The following is a 23,040-nucleotide window of genomic DNA, read 5'->3' on the forward strand; positions in this document are numbered from 1 at the left end:
CGCTAATTATTATAGTAACAGAACATAACCTTCTGCGACAGTATTGGATTTCCAGCCTCCGTGACGTTTCGTTAGTTGTCTTTCGATTGCATATCCGAGAATAATGGATATTTGCGCTTTCATATTGCTACAATGGTGCTTTCTGATTGGTGGAAAACCTGAACTTTAATGAATAGGTGTACCTTAATGAGGTCCATTAAAGGGCTGATACCAGGTGTATATAATTACTAGATTTCGGCATGTTCGAGCATAAAATTAAATGATATATCAAACTTCATTAAATTATGGTATTTACTTAACTTTAACCCTTGCTTTCTACGTCTTTAATAAATGCCGCTTGGCTCGCTATGGCTCTGAACCCTTCAATTGCACATAGTTTGGCAATACTGGTTTGCCAGTGTCTTAAAATGTTTGGGAACCAATAGGGGGATTAGGAGTCGGCCCTCGTGTAAAGAAAGAAAGGAAAAAATGATTCTAAATATACAGTAATTAATAAAACAACTAATAAGAAATTAACATTATCTATTTAATTCTGTATGTTTTCCAACAGCAAATTCTTACATTTAATGACGTAATGCATTCAGTTCAATTTACACATTTTTAGGCAGTTGGCGCAGTCACTACCGGTTTGACAAGTGACAGTTTCGGTGCTGTTTTCTTTGAGACACGGTTCTCCCAGATTTTCTATCTCCGGCAGTACATTCACGCAATTTACTTGGCAAGTGTTATTGACACAAGAAGAGGTGGCTTTGAATATCTCTGGACCAGTACCGGGCAACCACAAAGATGCTAAGGCGCTGTACGACGTTGCAGCCAGAAGCAAACATGTCACTATCATAATTCTGCATCCCATTTCGAATGTCTTTGTATATCCACAATCTGAGAACAAAACGAAAAAATCAAACATTAAAATTTTTTTAAAAATTATTTTTGCCAGTAGGGTTGGCAGCGTAAAATATATGGTACATATTATACGTAAACTACGCGCAATGTAGGCTTACGTGGCATAAAAGTTACGTTTACACGATTTTATAAACGGCGTAATGAAATATTTTCATGGAACTAAATTAATAGAAAATCATAATACAACTGGCAAGCATTCATTTTAAATAGCTTCGTTTATAATCACAGATATGAAAATAATTTGAGTGGTTAAATGTAACGTACATATGAATTACAAGTAAAATTGGAAGTTACAACACATTAACTATAAAGTTACTTGCACGCAGGATAACACAGTGCTTACAAAGTAGCTGGGAAGGTGTCCTCTTTCCTCGTTCACACATCATGTCAATTGCAATACAGGATGAGCAGGAAAAAAATAAACAAATGCCTGAAGGACAAACGTAAATATTATGTTGGCCAAATACAATTTATTGTTGTCTCTCAGGTATAGAAAAGTATTATTTTTCTTAGGTCTATAAACTATTTTACAGAGCAATACTGTTTACAAAAGGACTTTTAAGCAATTTTTAATAATATTAATAATAATAATAATAATAATAATAATATTATCATTATTATTATTATTATTATTATTATTATTATTATTATTATTATTATTATTATCATCATCATCATAGGAATATCAGAAGGTACAACATTTGTAAAAGTAAATGATTTACAATACAGTATAAGGAAAAGAAAGGACATAAATACAGCAATTAATAAATTTAATTCACAGAAATAAACTTGTCTTAAAATAATAATGTTACAATAAAAGAAACAGCATTTAGGTTAACATTTAGAAAACAAGGAGCTCGGTTTGAAATAAATATAATATCCGTATGAGTTAAGGGGAGACTGTACTGAGCCGGTACTCCTATCTCTGCTATGTTAAATTGGTGATGTTCAAGTGCACATTACTAAAGAAATATTGGAGATAGACTTCTGAATTTTTTATATGTTATTATCTATGATTCTGTGAGCAAAAGCAAGCAAAAATCAATACTCATTTAATTTATTTTGAATTAATGTTATTTTTTTTAAACTTTAAATTTTATATGAAATTTTCAACAGAAAATTTTTCGCCAAGAAAAAATTTTGAAACTATACACAAAAATTTTTGCTTGCGATTGAAGAGCTCTGTCTAGGGAAGGAGCATACAAAATTTCAGCTTTCTAACTTTAGTAGTTTCTTAGTAAAGTGGACTTACACATTGAAAAAATTAAACATGAGAAAATTGCATTTAAAGTTTACATATACCTTTCAAAATTTTCCAGCTCCATAATCTGGATTGTTGGCCTCCTCATCTTCTCTTCTTCTTTTGAGGTTTCTCTTCTTCTGTCTTGCTGCCTTCGACATCAATTCAACTGCCTGATCTGCCTTTGCCACTCGAATATCATCCAACTCTCTGAGAAATGTCAATGTATTATAACCCGGTGCTATACCTAAATTTTGTAACACTTTAGCTCGTCCTATGTTGCCTACATTAAAACTGATTACTGCGTCATAGACTCCTGCTTTCAAAGTTTTCAAGCCCACAAATGTAGTTTTTGGAACCCTCAACCACACCAAATTGTTGAAGGATTCATTTGGATTTTGTGTCAATCCATGTACACACTTCTTCAGGAGGTCTGGATGAGCAAGGTCTCTGTATATTGGCTTCAATTTTGTCATCACTTCTACTGGTAATCCATGATGTTTATATGTTGATTGATCCATATTGTATTTACACCAAGAGTCTGGTCCCTTAGGGCACAGCTGGTGGTGAGGTTGCTCGCCGGTTGACAACTTGTGGAAATATGTTGCCCACACAGCCCGCTTCATTTTATTTATATCATCTGTATTATTTCTGATAGCATTGCCATAATACAGCTGCAATAAATCAATTGCGTCTTTTGTCAATCTATTTCTACCCCCAATGATCTTACCATCAGCTAGTTTTTGCCCTTTCATATCTTTCACTAATTTTCTCAGTCGATTGCCCATCCTCTTCTGTACATGTCCTAAACATTCCCATTTTTCAATTTTAAAATGTTCACCATATGGTTTCTCATTCACAACTTGTTGGAAACCTCTACTGTCTCCATCTCCGAGGTAAGTGGAATACCTCACACCCCTTTCTTCTATAGATCTCTTGAAAATCTGCACTGCTCCTTCAACTTCCATCGTTCCACTTGCTCCATCAAAGTTTTTAACACAGTTGCTAGTGTGATCAACTTTGTTCTTTGTCACTACACAGCCATGACAATATTTAGTTAGTCATACCACATCTACAACCTTACCATTGTCTATGCTAGTTGCTGTGACCACACCGTTCAGTGAAGTGTGGCCACGCTTTTGCCAGCTCCCATCTATAGCAATAGCAATATCTGTTGAACCAGCATTTTCTTGAACTGCTTCCTTTGCTGCCTCAACCATGCACTCTGTTGCCACTTCTCCAAGAGACCTTTCTATAACTTCAGTTACTTTCTGGAATCTTGTAGGTGGTTTGGGAAGATTCAATACAGAGCACAAAACTTTACTAGCAGCACTTCCCTTTCCTATGCAACGCATACTATATGCAAATCTCAAATTCACCTCATACCCATTGTTTGTATATTTAGAGGAAGGAAACGTATGTTCTTCTCCACAGTTTTTGCACACTAGCACTAATCTACAAGCTAAACCCCTACGAGAATTACTATTTTCTAAAACTGAAATACAGTTTGTGCTGCTACAATATTTACACTGTACAAAACCAGATATAGCTTCAGACAGAAGTTCAATATCAACAAGAAGGTAACCAGTTTTTTGTTTGCCTGCCACGAAACTATTGTCAGACTCATCTTTACACAGATCATCAAACAGTTTCTTCGATGAAGCAAGTTTTATATTAGAAGCACTAGCTGGTGTTGTTTCACAATCCTTAGGCCTACTATCTACAAGTGGTGTTGCACTTACACTACTATTTACATTTTCTACACTAGTATTTACAGTTTCTACACTAATATTTACACTGTTCACGGACTCACTCACTTTGTTTTTACACTTATTTACAGTATTTACACTACCATCTTTATTTCTCCATTGGTTTCCAAGAAATTTTCTCTTCCCAAACTTTTTCAGACGACCCATGTTGCATTCAAACAAATAACCATGTGTTATTTTGATCTGAAGTTAGGCACGAAGTCAGCAGAGTCGCCAATAGCACAAATATTCAATTCCCTACACGACTGGAGTACGTTCATAAATTCTTTCCCCATAGTTCCAAAGATATATCGCATTATATCAGTGACAGCAGAGAAGAAACGAAAGTGGGAGTGGCTCGACCTATGCACAGCTGTCAAAAATCCTAAAAAAAGGGACACTTACAGCCAAAAATTAGGTTTTATGTTTACATATTTATATTCTTAACATATTAAAGTATTTAATAGAGCTAAAATCTCATTTTCGCAATTTTCACCAAAATTCAGTACAGTCTCCCCTTAACGCTTGTTCGGGGAAGAAATTGAGCATATAGTAGCTTAAAAAATTATTACGAAGGAAGAAACTGAGGTCACATTTAAAACGAAAATAACTTAAGTTCTCTATGTAATAAAATTTAATATTAGTGTGAAGTGAGAAAGAAATATTTATAAGTTAACTTCATAATAAAATAAAGTAAACTGAGAATAAAAAGATTTAAAATAAAGTAATACCAAATCAAAAGATATTAATTTAAAATAATATCAGTTGACTGTAACATAAATTAAATGATGTATTCTAAATATCTGTTATTTCTCATTTGAATGTACAAATAATGAATGATATCTGGAATTCAGAAAAAAAAATGCCAGAAGAATGGTCTGGAGCAATAATAATCAACATACATAAGAAAGGTAACAAGAATGAATGTTATAGAGGGATTTCTTTGTTAAATACAGCATATAAGATTTACGCAAATATTATAAAAAAGAAACTTCAACCAATTGCTGAGAATATAATAGGAGAAGAACAAAACGGCTTTAGAAAGGGCAGATCATGCATTGATGCAAGCTTTACAATCAAACAAATATTAGAGAAAAGAAAAGAATATAATCTATAAACCTGCCTAGTGTTTGTAGATTACGAAAAGGCTTATGACAGAGTAGACCGAAGGAAGTTATGGACTATTTTGGAAGAATATAAAATACCAACAAATTTGATTAAATACATTAAGGCACTATACCACATAACGAAAATCAATCTAGCTAAAGATACAACAAAAAAGATAAGTGTTTATATCAATATAGGACTGAGAAAAGGATGTGGACTGTTCCTAATATTATTTGATCTATATCTGAACAAAATAATAGAAGAGTGGAGAAGAAGTGAAACAAAAGATATCTTATTAAATCAGAGGAATATCGACACAATATGGTTCGCAGATGATCAGGTGGTATTAGCGGAAAATGAAGAAGAATTACATAGAGCTGCTAATAATTTGAATAAAACAGCAAAAGATTTCAACATGACTATATCTAATACAAAAATTAAATCAATGGTCTTCAAAGGAAAAATACAAAAACGAATAAAAATAGTCATAAATCAGGAAGTTATAGAACAGATCTGAAATTTTACATACTTGGTACTAAAAATCTCAACTATGAGCGCACAAACAGATATAGAAGAGAATTTACAAAAATATAATAAATTAAATGGTGTATAAAAAGGCATTTAGGGAAAGGTACGAGAAAAGAAATTAATCTAAGACTACATAATATTACTTCAAAACAAGCCCTAAAATTCGCAAGTGAAACTTGGGGTCTTAAGAGCTAAAGATAAATCAAGAATAGAGGCAGCACATATGAGGTTCCTGAGATCAACACTGGGAATTACCCGAAGAGATAGACTACGTAATAAAGATATTAGAAACCAACTACGACAGGAGAATATGGTGGAAGAGATACAAAGATATCAGAAGCAATGGAAAGAACATATATTAAGAATGAGTCCTTCAAGACTTCCACGGCAAGCTTTTTTTTACAGACCATTTGGAGGCCGAGACGTTGGGAGACCGTTTAGAAGATGGAGTGACCAATTTGATGAAAACACTTAATTAGCCTCGGAACAGGTCGCAAAGACCTAAACCGTGTTTAGGAAGAAGAAGAAGATGTACATGTATTATTATTTTTAACTTAGACACTTCAAAGCTATGTCATTATAAATTTTTAATCCATAATAGGCTAAAATTAGGGCAGGGATGTACTTCAGGCCTGGAGAGCACTGGCAGTGTCAGGTTGGTACTATTTTTGAGGCTAGGCGGAGCAAGGACACTTCCATAGTTATCATATTATCATCAAAATTTGCATTTTATAAAAAGTAACATTTTATTAATATTTAAACAGTTTCATAGTAAGGTGTCCTCTAAAGACCTAACAAATTCTGTATTCTGATTCGATTATATTTTCGTGGTATTCCAGAAGTATTAGTATTTATTTATTTAACCTGGTAGAGATAAGGCCGTCAGGCCTTCTCTGCCCCTCTACCAGGAGATTCCAACTATAATATGAAGAATAAAATTACAACTAGTATTAAATTTACAATTACAATTACAAATAAAATTACAATATTAAATTTACAATTACAATTACAATAAAAATCAAAGTACGAAAAGATTACCTGACTAATGAAAGCTAGATAATTTATAAACAGTAATCTCACTAGAGGTTTTGATTTATCTCGATAAAATCAAAACTCGAGTGGGATTTAATTGACTATTACACGATTAGAAGAAAGTATATAAAGATTAGAAGTAACGAAGTACTCCAGTACAATAAAATATTAATTGACTTACGAAAATACAAAACTGTCTTCAAAATTGTACCATCTCAACATTATAAATATTACGCTAGTAGATGGCACTAGTGTGTTATGATTAACTGTTTTCTTGTTATCAGTTATTCAGTTGTGCCAACAATGGAATCTTCATTGAACTCTGTAGACGGTTACTGGTCAAGAAGGCTTTGTTGATTCAGTTTCATTGTTATTAAAACAGTTGGATTCCACTTCAGTTATCCCGATCCCAGTAATCAACGTCACTTGACAGACGATTTTCTATAAATCTTAGTATTAAACAAGCTCTGATACGTGACTATTCATTATCATATAGCAGAAGCTACAACATAACCTAAATCATATAAACGAGCGTTAGAAAAGATTTAATTAGGGATGATGAAATAAACAAGTAACGTTTTAATTAACGATGATGAAATAAAAAATAAACATGAATGATTTTAAAAGAAACAATTATTGAAAGAACAGTTTTCAAATTTGAATGTTTTAGTGGTTGGTGGTTCAGTTGTTGTTATATTGGACGTGTGCGTAAAAGAAGTGAACTCGTTGATGTACATGGTGTATCCCTCAACTTATTCAGGATTTTCGAATGGTGCTCTTCATTTATTTGTAAATGGGGTTTCAGAGAAGATGCATAGCTATGACCAGTGATCTTTATTAATTCTTGTTCTTGAATGCCAATGTGAGTCATATTTGAAAGTGCTGTGCATCGACTGGAGTGGTTTGTAATTTTCTGTTTTTTGACGTCCAGACCAGTGCAGTTTGAAATGTTGGCAAACAAAGAAACAAATGCTAGGGTAGTGATAAAAATAAACAAATGCTAGGGACGCGATAAAATTAAACAGATGCTAGGGACGCGATATAATTGTGCGATAAGCATCTATGTTTGGTTGAAAGACGTCCTTTCGTACCATTTTATTGGTCAAAAGTAGTATGACGTAGTAAAACTGTAATAGTCATAGAAAAACAAAGAATATTTTATATTTACTGAAATATAAATTTAACCTAAAATAACAAAATTGTATAGTGATGAAATTACTGGATATTGAAATATTTTGTGATAGATTAAGGAAACTATTTACAAGAAATCAATTACTGACCAAGTGACTAGTAAATTTGCGTTTGAATTCAATTTTATTTCGGCAGCCTCTGATGCTAGCAGGTAGCGAATTCCAGAGTCTTGGCAGGGCTATTGTGAAAGAGGATGAGTATGAGGAGGTGCGATGGGATGGTATTGTTAGTATTGTTTCATGACGAGAGCGTGTGTTCAGATTATGGTGGGAAGAAAGGTAAGTGAAGCGAGACGACAGGTACGAAGGAATAGAAGAGTTCAAGATTTCGAAGAGAAAGAGAAGTGAATGTCAATTTCTTTTCTTATCTAGTTGAAGCCAACCTATTGCTTCCAGGGATGGGGTGATGTGATCATATTTACGAACATTGCTTACAAAACGTACACACAAATTATGAGCACGTTGAAGTTTCGTTTTTTTTTTTTTTTCTGGAGAGGTCAGTCAGTAAAATGTCAGCATAGTCAAAATAGGGAAATACAAGTGTCTGTACAAGAGACTTTTTTAAGCAATAGGGGAGATGAACATTTATCCTTTTTAGCACATGGATAATAAAGTATTCATACAGAAATGTTGGTAATGATGATGATGATTATGATGATGATGACGATGACGACGACGTCGACGGAGACGACTACTACCAGTACCACCGAAATACCAGAGCCAAGAATCTTATAAATACACAACTGAATTAAAGCTGTATTGTTTGCCAGTAGTGTTGATGCATTTAGCCTCTTCTTGCAAGAATTTTTATTTTTGTGGAAATATCCGTAAATGCATGTAGAATGTTAGTTAAAAGACCTGACGGAAAGAGACCTTTGAGGAGGCCGAGACGTGAATGGAGGGTAATACTAAAATGGATTTAAGGGAGATGGGATATGATGCTAGGGATTGCATTAGTCTTGCTCAGGTTAGGGACCGATGGCGGGCTTATATGAGGGCGACCAGGTTCCTTAAAAGCCATTTGTAAGTAAGTAAATAGAATAAGATATCAGATAACAGTCAACATTAAGATGTATTATAAGGAGACTAAGAGCAGTGGAATTCAGGGAAGACTGAAGAACGCTGATTTCCAGTGAAAGACCTGCCTTTGGGCAGAAGACTAGAGCGCTTTCAGAATAAGAAGGCATATAAGGCGGAGCTAGTTCAGGCCGGTCTATCTCGACTTAAGCGGTGTTGCCTAGTTAAATCGTCGCGAAGTCTCGCTGAAGCATCGCGTATTAGTTTCTTTCTTGCGCGCACAATATTTATGGCTAGGAATGAATTTTAAGCTGTTCCATTCGATAGAGCTACGGATTCTGAAACCAACTGTACAAGAATGGCAATTATACGTCAACTGGGTCGCATGTTGTCGCTTTAAGACTAAACAGAAATATCCAACCTACAATAACTTATACAGATTATTTTGCTCTTTTGCTCTGAAGTCCCTCCCTGTAAACGAAGATAGATTCTGTTTATTTGCGAATTCAGATGTGGACTGTTTTCTCTTGTGTGATGTGTAACTTACCGTAACTATGTCTCTTGAAGGGATTGCAAGTGGCTCTGGTGTTTCATCTGTTATATGCAAAAGGATAGTTCTACAGTTACAGGCGAGGAGTATTGTATTTTCTGTATATACTTTTTCTAAAGGACTAGCTTATGAATTTATGATGCAGTGCGTGTCAGTTTTTCACAAACAAAGAATATGAGTGCAGAGGCGTGTGGTTTAGAAGTTCATTGATTATCTCGTATTCTCGGACAGGGCAAAGAGATAATTCAAATAGGTGGTATACCAGTATTTACCTCTCCTTAAAAATAACGTAAAACGTGTTAATTATTTGGACGATTTTCATAACCGTGTATTACTTCATCGTATGATATTTTAAATAGACTATAGTAGTAGTATGTGTTAGCAATGCCATTATAGATCGTGGAAAGCAAGACGAAAGCTGAGAATAACCACAGATGCGATTTTCACTTTTCATTGGAATATTATACGTGGTATAAGACGAAATATTGCTTAAACGTATGAGATATTTGGTTGATATTGTAAATATAAACATTCCTGCCTCTTTTTCGATGAGTTATATAAAGAATATTAACATTTTTCCTTAAGATCATTAAAAACTTTATAAGATGAAGCAATTTAATTATATTTCACTTTTAAAATAAATACAGGCATGCTAGAAACGAGATTTTACAATTCCAAAACTCAATTTCTATTTTAAAAACCTCGCGTTATATATAATAGCCTATATTACATTTTATACTTTTTTTCTAATATACAAATTCACCTTCAATATGTTAACGATATTATTGGGTTACGGTTTTAATATTTACTTCTATATAACTACCTTCACTCGTAAGCTTATACTGCCACAGGCCAGAGTGATAGTACATAGAACCCTGGACCTCTAGGTAGGTACAAGCTTGAGGATTAAATTAAATTAAATAGGCTTGATTTAACAAAGTAAAAGAAAGTAATCTTCAATTTCAATATCAGTACTGAATTAGGTCTACATATGAACAGATATGCTTATTTTCTTATAGCCGGATTCTTAGCCAGAATATAGAACCCTGGACCTCTAGATACGTAAAAGTTAGGGAATAAAATAAAATTAGGTAGACTTAGTTTAACAGAGAAAAATAAAATAATCTACAGTTTCAGTATGAATACTGAATTCTGTATGAACAAATATTATGCTTACGTTGTATTATAGCCAGATTCGTAACCAGAATATAGAACTCTGGACTCCTAGGTAAGGTATAAGCTAGAGAATTAAATTCAATTATATAGGCTTCATTTAGCAGAGGAAATATAAAATACTTTTCAACTTCAATATCGATACTAAATTACGTTTCTACAGACATGTTTACGTTTTACTATCGCAAAGTTCATTGGCTATCCCTACAAACAAATTATCTCATCTTTCCTCTGGAGAAATAAACAATAATAAATTCAGTACTGCTGTACAAGGAAGTCTGAACATTTGGGTAAATTTTCTCGGCCTCAAATTTTTCTGGAGAGAATTTCCATATGTCAGATAGTGCAATACAATATATAGCATTCTTTTTTTTTTTTTTTAAGAAATTCTTTGTCTGACATTAGCAAAGTAAATTTCTACATATGTGTAACTTTAATTCGCAAGTTAGTGACTCCAAGATCTACTGATCTGCGAAGCGAAGAGGTAATAAAAATTGGGGTGAAAATTACTTTAGTAAGAGTAAGTACAGGGACATAATTTTATTTTTACTTCAATTTTTATTGTACCTGAGTTTTTGAATGTATTTCACTCCCACTCCTTCTACTAATGAAGTTCTAACTGTCCTCCTCATAGAACCAAGGCCGCATATAGTAAGCAGTACTGAGTTAGTGAGTATAGTACGTTCCAGAAATTTGTTCGCGTTTTTCAGTGACGAAAGATCTTTCAATATTGAATCATATTTTCGCACAGGTACTGTCGTCCGTTTGCCTACGTTCCATCCCGATTTCTCCACCTGCTTCTGCTTGCAACTCTGTAAAGACTAGTAATAGTATACAACTATTACGTGCGTAATATTATACAACTATTTAAAATAACTTAAATAAAAGGGCCTCGTTGAGTAATTAACTGTCACGTGATTTCCTCCCTTTCTATGATCCTGCGACATAACCACTTGGACGGACAGTGGATAGCATGTTTGTGCAATTTTATCTGTGCAGGTCGAGCAGAAGTGAAGATTGAATTTACAGTACGTAAGATACTCTTTTATAGAGTAGGTACAGAATTATTTCAACATGAGTTACTAGTACGAAGGACGAAACGTGTAATTAGAATTAGGTACAATAGTCTATAGTGCGATAATATGCACAAAAGAACTGAAACCCGTGTCGAAATGAACGGCCACCATTTTCAAAAATTTGTTTAAATACCTATCCATATTATGATTATTCTTCAATTTAACTTCATTCTCTATATTGTACGCTAATATGCTGTAGACAGTATAATGTACACTGCATAATGAAACGTTCGCATGGATAACTCAGTTCGTGAGTAAAAACACTTATTGTTAATACAGTACTGTATTTTGATTAAAGAAAAACCTAATGAAAGTGATCAAACTCAAAATTGCGATATTTCCTAGTTGAACTAATTGGGTGAACTAATTTTCATACACCCTATACCTAGTAAAGTGATTTGTTTGTATTTTACGCCAGTATCATTGAACTCCAGTCGTGGACGGGGATAGCAAACTTTATTTCAGGTTCTCAAACGTTAATCCAAAGGTATAGCCACGTTAATATTAAAAATGTTAGTAAAAATTAAATGATGTCCCTGTATATTTAAACATTACACACACACAATGAAGGAACAGGTCTCGACCCGCCCGCTCCCCTATCTGTAGCGACTGATAGTTTCTGTCCTTATCTGTTGTTTCTGTCTTCCACGTCTCGTGCACCGTGCACCGTGTGACAACGTCGAACTGCTGCTAGCACTCGATTGACGTAGGCCACATGCCTTCTTATTCTGAAACCGCTATAGGAATGAATTCACTAAATGTCAAGCGGTATCTATTATTTTAGCATTCATTATCGGGCTGTTTTCTAAAGGGATCGGATCGTAGACTTACAAAATCTTCTGTTATATGTTTTGGCATTTTATATTAATCTTCCTTTTCTTCAGTAAATTGTAGGCGCTAGGCGCCTATTCATTCTCAAGTCATCAGGGGAATTCAGTCGTATTAGTGAAGATGTCTCTCAAATATCAGACAATCCCTTAGGTTGACACCGTGAAAGTCCTTTAGTGGCAGGTCTTGCATGTACTGTCTTAGGAGTTCGTCTGCTTGGTCTACACGATAGTTCAGGTTTCTCGTCTTTTTCTTATAAATATTATGACTATTTCCACCATGTTGCAGTGGTCTCGAATTTCATACATGGCCAAACCTCGATTTCCTCATGATACATCGTACACTGATTAAGTGGGAGCAACAGTAACAAATATAAATGATACTCGGGAGGAAATTAAACACAGAATAAATATGGGAAATGCCTGTTATTATTCGGTTGAGAAACTATTATCATCCAGTCTGCTGTCGAAAAATCTGAAAGTTATAATTTATAAAACAGTTTTATTACCAGTTGTTCTGTATGGTTGTGAAACTTGGACTCTCACTTTGAGAGAGGAACAGAGATTAAGGGTGTTTGAGAATAAGGTGCTTAGGAAAATATTTGGGGCTAAGAGGGATGAAGTTACAGGAGAATAGAGAAAGTTACACAACACAGAACTGCACACATTGTATTCTTCACCTGACATAATTAGGAACATTAAATCCAGACGTTTGAGATGGGCAGGGCATGTAGCACGTATGGGCGAATCCAGAAATGCATATAGAATGTTAGTTGGGAGGCCGGAGGGAAAAAGACCTTTAGAGAGGCCGAGACGTAGATAGGAAGATAATATTAAAATGGATTTGAGGGAGGTGGGATATGATGATAGAGAATGGATTAATCTTGCTCAGGATAGGGACCAATGGCGGGCTTATGTGAGGGCGGCAATGAACCTGCGGGTACCTTTAAAGCCAGTAAGTAAGTAAGTAAGATAATTAATAACATCTTGGCTTCCGGTCATTATCCCATTCCCTGGAAAGAGGCTCACGTAGTTCTCTTTCCAAAGCCCGGAAAGGATAAGACGAATCCAAGCAACTATAGGCCTATTAGTCTCCTCAGTTGTCTCAGCAAACTGGCGGAGCGGGTCATACATAGACGCCTCACTGAGGTAGTGTTGCCCCAAATCAGGAACGAGCAGTTCGGTTTCCACCCTGGTCGTTCCACTACACTCCAGGCACTCCGCATGACGGAGGACATTACCTGGGCTATGAGCACGAAGCGTGTAGTAGCTATAGCTTACCTGGACATCGAGTTAGCATTCGACAAGGTTTGGCATGAGGGACTCCTCGTTAAATTACTGGGCATGGGAGTCCCAGATGGAATGATACGCCTCATTTCTAACTACCTCCGAGGCCGTACATTCAAAACCCGTGTAGGCACTAGTTTCTCCACCCCCCCCCCGTGAAATTCACGCAGGAGTCCCACAGGGTTCCATTATCGGGCCCATACTTTTCAATATATATTCATTAATGACCTCCCGTTTCGCTATATCCACGGCAGAAGTAGTCATCTGTATATCTATGCAGACGACACTGCCCTCTTGGCGATGGGCAAAACCTATAGATTAGCGTCCCGTAGATTGCAGTCGATCTTAGATCACCTCCAGCCGTGGTTCCACGATTGGAGAATCAAGGTCAATGTAGAGAAATGAAAGGCCATACTCTTTTCACTAAGAGCGAGGCTCGAAGACATACCACCACCACCCACACTTTTCGGACGAGAAATGCCGTGGATGAACCAGATTAAATATTTAGGGATCACTATGGACTCTCATCTTACCTTCCGAGATCACATCCAATCCCTTCTTCGTAAGGCCAACGGGCTGATAGTTAGACACTATCCCATTCTGGCGGCCTTAACTCCTGACAACCTGAGGGTAGGACTTACCATGTATAAGGCCCTCATTCGCTCTGTCATTACCTATGCCACACTCGCATGGGGGTTTGCGGCAGTGTCCCATCTCCGTAAACTCCAAGTTATCCAAAACCAGGTGATTCGACTCATTACCCATCTCCCCCGAGTCGCCTCGAGAAGAAAGTTCCATGATGAACTAGAGTTGCCAACCATAGACGAGTTCATTGCTCGACTGGCTAGGAACCTGTATGCGGAAGCTCGTGCTAACCCCAACCCGCTCATATCTGGCCTCGGCCAGTATGATCCTAGGTTACGGCGTAGACACCAGACAGGTCCATTAGCTATACTATTGAGACAGGAGGACAGGGAGGCTGGCGTTACTCCCAGGATTTGGTAGCCACGACTCAACTCCATGAGACTCTTTGGATAGTGCAACCGCTTTAAAATGACATTGTCTTAACTGGGCTAAACAAAATCCCTCCCTAACAATATCTACTTTTGTTGATCGATGGAACTATCATAGAGCCAATTGGCTAGTATAGATCCATCGATTCATAGAGTCATTCAACCTAAGAGCCAACTGGCTAGTCTCTGATATTGAAACAACTCATCCTGCCTAAGGTTTTTCCGTGGTTTTCCTAAGGCGCTAAGACAAATGTTGGGATGAGCCCTAAAAGAAATGGGCCACGGACCTGCACTCATATCCCCATGAATCTCCCTAATTAACTCTAAATTAATTAACAATTACATCTCTCCCCCCTCTTCGTAATTGAGCCATCATATAGCCAAATGGCTGGTCTCGAAATTGAGACGATTCAACAAGGCTCATGACAACAACCACCTCCTACATAATAGCCAAATTGGCTAGTCTCTTATATGAGACAACTCATCCTGCCCAATGTATTCCGTGGTTTTCCTCAGGCGTAAGACAAATGTCGGGATGAGCCCTATAAGAAATGGGCCACGGACCTATATTCCCTTCCCCATATATATTCCCCTTTATTATAAACGACGTATGCCCTAGTTCAGAACCTATAAATTGTCTATTAAATATACGAGGTCACTCAATTAGTCGCAATTTGAAAGGACAGGGACCTCTCAAATTGCAGATTTACATTTCACGGCGCTTCTTCCGACGGCCTTCACATGCTTTGTCATCGAACAACAGATGACAGCGTCTTGCCATCCTAACGGCAAACACCAGCCAGCTCTTCCTCTTCCCGTTCCGTGATCACTTGATCAAATCTCAGTCCCCCTCGCGTATGTGGTACCTAAGAGGTTTCGTCCAATTTCGGCTTCCCCTTCAAAATTTTCTAGAGTTCCTTCAGTGCAGCAGCGTAACCCGGATTGAGACTAGTGGCCAACAGGCTTGGAGCTCACATATTTAGTTTTGTATAGCCCCCAACCCCTTGCAAGGACGCGTTTTGCGTACCTTTTAAATTTGTCCTCCCAATTCTCTTTCGATTTTTCGATATTTTTTTTCGATAAGTAAGTAAGTAACATTATCTGTTTGTTGTAAAATTGTGGCAATTCGCTTGATTATCATTTGTCAAATATTATATTAGATAATGTAAAGTGGTATTACTAAATACAGCAGAACTCAATGAAGGTAAGAAATTTTATCATTACAGAATAATGAAATTTTATTAAATGAAAGGAAAGGAACTTTTAATATATTTGGTATAATGACAAAATACAAGTTTTTAGTCAATTTTATAACAATTTGCATTAAAACTGATAAAATGCAATAAAATTAATAAAAAATATATGTGTAACAGTTGTATGAGCACTATGTCTGTTATATATATGTATATATATGTATATATATATATATATATATATATATATTTGTATTTTATCATATTTGGTATAGTTCTGACTAATTTGAAGAATTTATTTTTTCGCCTTTTTTAAATTTGAACTTATTTTCGAAAAAAATTATATTATATTTGTCTCTATATAGGAGAAGTAAATTTTTCTTTCTTATCATGGGAACATCTTCTGTTCTAATAGTTTGAAGAATAACTATGAAGTAAGAAAATACCAAAATGTATTCTAAATTACAATAGGTGAAGCATTATAAATTGAAATGCTTCAAATATAAGTTTTATGGTTTTATGTTCACCTCCATTAATTCAGAAATAGAGTTAATACCTATTGATAATCACAGCTAAATATAATAATCAAGAAAATGTTTCGAAATTAGTGCGATGTATTTTCTAGTATGCTTTAAACATCAAACACAACAAATTTAATTAATTTAAGTACAATATTATACGCTACTACCAAAGTGACATGCCTCTAAATATAAAATAGTTTGTACCAAGTATTACTTCAATATCCTCTTTAAGTTTAGATCCTAGTACGACCTACTCAACGTCAATATACTATGAATCAGAACATTGTAATTTATTCAGTTCTAAACGAAAGTCAACTACTTTGTCTGTAATTGATAATGCTTATCGTAATTGCTTTCATTTGCATGTGAGTGAACATAATGTTATTTAAAGGGCTACCCAAAATCCTAACAATGGAAATATACATTAAAAATTTATGAGAAGTTTACTGTAATATATAATTGTGCTGGACCACACCTGTGGAATAACGGTCAGCGCGTCTGGCCGCGAAACCAGGTGGCCCGGGTTCGAATCCCGTTGGGACAAGTTACCTGGTTGAGGTTTTTTCCGGGGTTTTCCCTCAACCTATTACGAGCAAATGCTGGGTAACTTTCGGTGCTGGACCCCGGACTCATTTCACCGGCATTATCACTTTTATTTCATTCAGACGCTATATAACCTAGATCTTGATACAGCGTCGTAAAATAACCCAATAAAATAAAAAATAATTGTGCTGGTAAAAATGTGTAGCCAAATTTGCTTTGAATATCGATTACAGGTGTAGCATAAATTTCATGGAATAAAAATGACATTTTTCAGTTTATTTAATTCAATATAGAAGTATAGAAAACACATTTTGTGGTGACAGATGATGTCCAAGATACGCTCTCTAGCATTCGCGCATGTCGCTTTAATTTTGCCTTTAAGTTTTGTTTTTTGTACTCGTTTTCCGAAAATTTGAGTTTCACATTTTCCCCCGATAACTTAAAAATTGTTTGTTATTCCTTAATACAATTTTTATCTGTGTATATTTATGATATCGTAACAACGTAAATATTACCTGATCTGTATTATTTGTAATTTTTTTAAATAATATGATTAATAAAATGTTAAAATACCATAATAATGCTGTGTATAAAAATATTTGTTCTAAAGATAAGAAAGTAATTTTAGTTTTTGTAATTCACGTAGTTATTGCAAACATTTTAAAGTGAGAATGATCAACATCATCGTCATCTTTCATGCATTGGGAAACTTTGCTTGTAGCAGTCTATACTATTGTTGTGTTTTGTATTTAATTGGTTTATTTTACGAATCTTTATGAACTGCAATGTTTATCAACAGAGCTAGGAACTTCGTAACGATCGCTATCGCCCTATAAGCTTCCACCGTATAGGCCTAAAGTCCATACTACAGAACGTCCATATGATAAAACATCCATAAGGTCAAAATGTCCATATGGTGAAAATGTCCATGTACTAAATTTCCATACGACAGAAAGGCGATATGATAAAACATCCGTTAGGTCAAAATGTCCATAGTGTCAAACGTCCATAATGTCCAAGTTCAAAGGAAAATTCTGCTTGAATAGAATACAATAAATTTTATTCCATAACTCGTACAAATAAGTTATTAATCATCGGGAACTGGAGTCCCACTTTTAAGATGGTAACTAATACTTTTAAATTTTAAGAGAATTTCTCCTTTTTCTTTGTACCTGTTGTAGTTTCTCACAATCTGGAGAATTTGTCCTTGATTCGTCAAATACGTTTCATTCCCGGCTCTTTAATGCCTCACTCTTGCTTGCAATGTTTGTGTCGAAATTCCATTTTCTTCGCGCTTTAGGCACTGTATAAATCGCCAAGTGGATGGATGTACAGCCATCACGCGTTGAAGAAGATTGTGCCAGTCTTCTACCGCGTTGTTTGTGTGCTGCATGCCTTTCAGGCTTGAGAGGTTCATGTTCCTGTATCGCCAATATATTTTTGTCCTATCTCTATTAAAGTCACGATGTTGGTACAGGTATCCAAGAAAAGAAAGAAGTGGCTTACCCTTCTGTGATGGCACTGAGTGAGGATTTCGTTCCGTCTTTAAAAAATTCAGTTCTGATTAGTTCTGCATTTGAAAATTTTTACATAGGTTACTATAACTACCATGAACAATGGATATAGTGTACATTATAGAGCTATGGACATTATGGCTCTCGACATCAGAGTGAAGTGGACATTATACTACTATGGACATTTTGACTCTGGACATCAGAGTGAAATGGGCATTATAGAACTATGGACATTTTGACTCTGGACGATTTAACATGGACATTTTCAACGTGAACATTATTCCATGGACATTTTGACGTATGAACATTATAATCCTGGACTTTATGTCTGGTAACCCCCTATACAGGGTACGATCAAACAGGTGGACGTCATCAACGCATCAAAACACAGCTACTGATAGAAATAGGAAGGTAGAGTGGAAAGGAAAACCAAGAATCTTGGTTTCACATTATCCTTTGTTATAATTCAGAAACAACTTGATAATCACCGTTCTAATACAGTGCAGATCAGCTTACCTCTTGTATTTACGTCAATGGCACTCACAGAATACCTTCTTTTCATGGTAGAAAACATCTAACCCAAGATTTCTTTAGGAGTGTATCAGTGACCTTACTTCGTCTCTTCTCACTCTATACATTATCTTTCCGCTTTTCCGTCTCCTTTTTCGTTTTCGCATATGATCCATAGGCTATATCTCAATGTGGTGTATCGTGTGTTATCTTACTTGCAATAAAATTAAGCATGATGCTAGTTATTCCACTTTGTGATAGAATTTTGGAAGAACATCATTATGAAGTGTACATATGCTAGTAATTAATTTATGGTGCTATGCATATTCCATTTGTGACGTTTATTTATATATTATGGATTTAAAATGATGACTGCTTTCCTTAAGATGAATCAAACAAAGACACTGGAGAGACAGCACATTGAACAGCATCAGATAAGGAATACCTATTCTTTTTTTTCTGATTTCCTAATGTAATGGAAACCACACAGAAATGTTCATAGCTTCCTCAATTGATTGAACGCATACTTAGAAATTGGTTCTAATTTAATTTAATGGAAACCAAATAACGGATATTCTGACCAGTAATCCATTTATTTATTTATTTGGGATTGAAGGCACGCTTTATAATAAAAACCTCTGCCACAAAATTTACAAGAACGGGGACGCTCCTCTGTATGTGGTCGTTTGTCATATTAAAAAGATGGTTTTTCAGAAATTGATTTCCAAATTCTGTACATAGAAATGATCTAACACTAAAATGTGTTCGTTTTTACGTTTTAAGTGAGGTTTTCGTTAAAAGAAATTTTCCACATTCTGAACACTGAAAGTCAGATTGCGTTAAGAGAGTGTAGAGGACACTAGAACACCGAAAGCTAACAGAATAGTTATCAACTAGAAAATATATAGAGTATTTTACGAGACATTTTAACGTTTCTCAATAGAACATTAAACTGTACATTTTAGTCAGTGCATGGCAGTGTAGGCCTACTCACCAGTCAAACTTGTGCAGTTCCTCGCAAACAATGTGTAATTTAGTGTCGTTCGTTGAGACTACTTTTAGTTTCGCCTCTTGGTTATCAAAACGACATGAACTATAATATAATTTGCATAAAGGATGATTAGAAATTGTAACGATTATCTTACGAATATTTTAAAGAAAATGTACTGTATATTTCATATCGTTTGTTCACCTACCCACGGATGCTGACCTGTATAATATTCTATACTCCTATGTAATTTATTTAGGGGAATTCCATGAAACTCTTTTAAACCTGCATTGAGCCTACTACATTTATAATTACTTAGGCAATAATCTATTGACGTTCTTCCCAACCTATTGGGGTGAATGCAGTTTGAGACATAAAATAAAACACAAATAATAATTTACTTTACTGTATCCGAGCTTGTCACAGTACTAACACACGTTGATTAGATTTATACCTAACCATGCATACAAGTGAATACACGTCAAGAGATATGAGTAAATGTTTTCCTCCTATTATGTTCGAAGGCGGTCCTTTCTATCTTATCAGCCCAGGATATTGGAATCGTGATGCCCTACGTGAAGGCCTTGCTCTGCATGCCACTTATGTTTTATGTAATACAGATATATGTCATTGTTTATTGTAGTTACTATTAAATAATTACATTAACGAGAAAGTAACCAGCATATTTTATAGTTAGTAAAGAAAAACGACAGTTAATAAAACAGAAAGGAGTAGGAATGCACGGCTCTTTAAGCAAGTAGAAACTGTAAAGTAGTTCGTGGTACAATAGATAGTTTTTATTATTATTATTATTATTATTATTATTATTATTATTATTATTACTATTACTATTATTATTATTATTACTATTATTATTATTATTACTATTAATTGCTATTAGTATTAATTATTATTAGTATTATTAATTTGTTAGTAATTGTATTTTTTATTAATTGTGTCTATTATTGATTGTCATTATTGAGTGGAATTAGTCACCACTGCCACCGCGTATTCACCCATTTGCAGTGTGAATACATACATAAACACATACATACATACATACATACATACATACATACATACATACATACATACATAGTTAAGTACTCAGTGTTACCAGTTTTTATGTGACAGTCTGCAATTTTCTTTTTGCTCCTGAAGCACTGGCTTTTTATTTTAGAATAATTGTTCAATAAATTATTACACAATAATGTGGTTCTAGAAACTAGAGCATTTGTGAAATGTCCGCAATGACACAATGTGAAATCTCCATGATTACCAGCAATTTCATATTGTTCTTCGCCCATTAATGTTCTTATGAGATGCCTTTGATTTGTTGCATTGATGAAGTTTCCCATATATGTCGAAATTAAACACTGAAACATTTTGTATGCAAGTGCAGTAATATAGTATATGGCTTGCCACATCTGTCATAATGTCTATTATTCTTAAATATTTACTTAATTTCATTCAGCCAATAGAGTATTCTAATGGCTGATCGTTGTATAAAATATCCGTACATCTTACGCACTTTACCGCAGTAATTACACACTTGACAACATAGCCTGGAATTTATGTATTTTGTTTTGTGGTGAAGAGCTATCTTTGTTCTTGGAGTCAGTTTTTCATGCAAAAATCTGCTGTCCACTTTGACTGGTGTGGAAATATTACTTTTAATCGTATGTTATGGTACAATGTTAAAATTTGCTATATATACTCGTATATATGTTAAAAAAAATGTTATGATTTATTTAACGACGCTCGCAACTGCAAAGGTTATATCAGCGTCGCCGGATGTGCCAGAATTTTGTCCCGCAGGAGTTCTTTTACATGCCAGTAAATCTACTGACATGAGCCTGTCGCATTTAAGCACACTTAAACGCCATCGACCTGGCCCGGGATCGAACCCGCAACCTTGGGCATAGCAGGCCAGCGTTATACCAACTCGCCAACCAGGTCGACTATATATATATATATATATATATATATATAGTTTAGTTAAATGGAATGATAATGAAAAAGAGAAACGTTTCTCTCAAGTATTAAAAACGTATCTTAATTTTTTTTCTTTACAAGACTGATATTGTTATTAACATATTTCAAATTTAATGATAATTATTTATTTCTGTTATATATTTTGTGGAATTCGGGGTTTTCTCTTCTCAAAGCAAGAAAGAAAAATTTCCAAAATATTTCATTCTTTCGCAATCTACAGTTCTAAGAGGATCTTAAGCACTATTTCTCAAATGCTTCCGTTTAGGATTTTCTCGGTATTTACATACGACCACCATGAATTTATAATTTCAAAAAGTACAATAATAATAATAATAATAATAATAATAAGATTTATTAAGCACAATGTGTACATTCTTACATTTTAGTCAAAAGTTGTCTTCTTTTGCGTAGAACCTTAGTGTGTTTGTCCTTGCTTGGCAGGTGAGTATATGGTACTGACTGCAGCTGTGCCCACAGAGGGTGCAGATGCACTGCTCTGAGGCCGAGTGGTATCCTCTTTTAGCACAGATCCTATGGTGGAACCCGTGGACCGCCGCACAGTGTGTAATTTCAAGCAGCTAGCCGGCCAAAAACTATTTCCACACCCTATCTTTAATGCTAAATTCTTAAATAGACGTGTTTATAACACTATCCAAGTGTAGACAGATACTTACATCTGTTAGGGGACCCTCAAAACAGAGCGAAAGTTGCATGTCTCCGATAAAATCATTTACGCTGCAGAGGCAGGCGTGCAGTTTGTATTTGGATGATGCAAAGTGGTGAAGTTAGTACATTATTTTCTCTAATACAGAGTGTGGATATATTATAAGAAGGTATGTACTTACATATAAGCTAATTTTCGTGACAAAAATTATTATCTTATTGTCTAAAATAAGTGTCTGGATAAACATGTGCAAAGAGTTTGTGTTTTACCTTATTATACGACTTCGAGTTGGCTTTTGAAAGGTGTAGCCCTCTATCACCTCGATTAAAATTTTGTAGAGATATTCATTATACTTTTCTGAATACGACTACATGATTTTTTTCTGCAAACAGGTGCATACAGAGTAGCTATTAATTATTTT

At 35.1% G+C, this 23,040-nt stretch overlaps 1 long non-coding RNA gene across 1 annotated transcript; it reads right to left on the reverse strand.

Annotated features, from left to right (window-relative positions):
* Positions 1-505: 505 nt before the first annotated feature.
* Positions 506-20,061, reverse strand: LOC138701879 (uncharacterized). The gene is made up of 2 exons (XR_011332716.1): positions 19,967-20,061; positions 506-879 (listed from the first exon to the last, which is right to left on the reverse strand). It is a non-coding gene; the product is annotated as an uncharacterized lncRNA (long non-coding RNA).
* Between the last annotated feature and the right edge of the window lie 2,979 nt (positions 20,062-23,040).

The sequence above is a fragment of the Periplaneta americana genome, chromosome 1, assembly GCF_040183065.1.
Source record: "Periplaneta americana isolate PAMFEO1 chromosome 1, P.americana_PAMFEO1_priV1, whole genome shotgun sequence".
NCBI lineage: Eukaryota > Metazoa > Arthropoda > Insecta > Blattodea > Blattidae > Periplaneta > Periplaneta americana.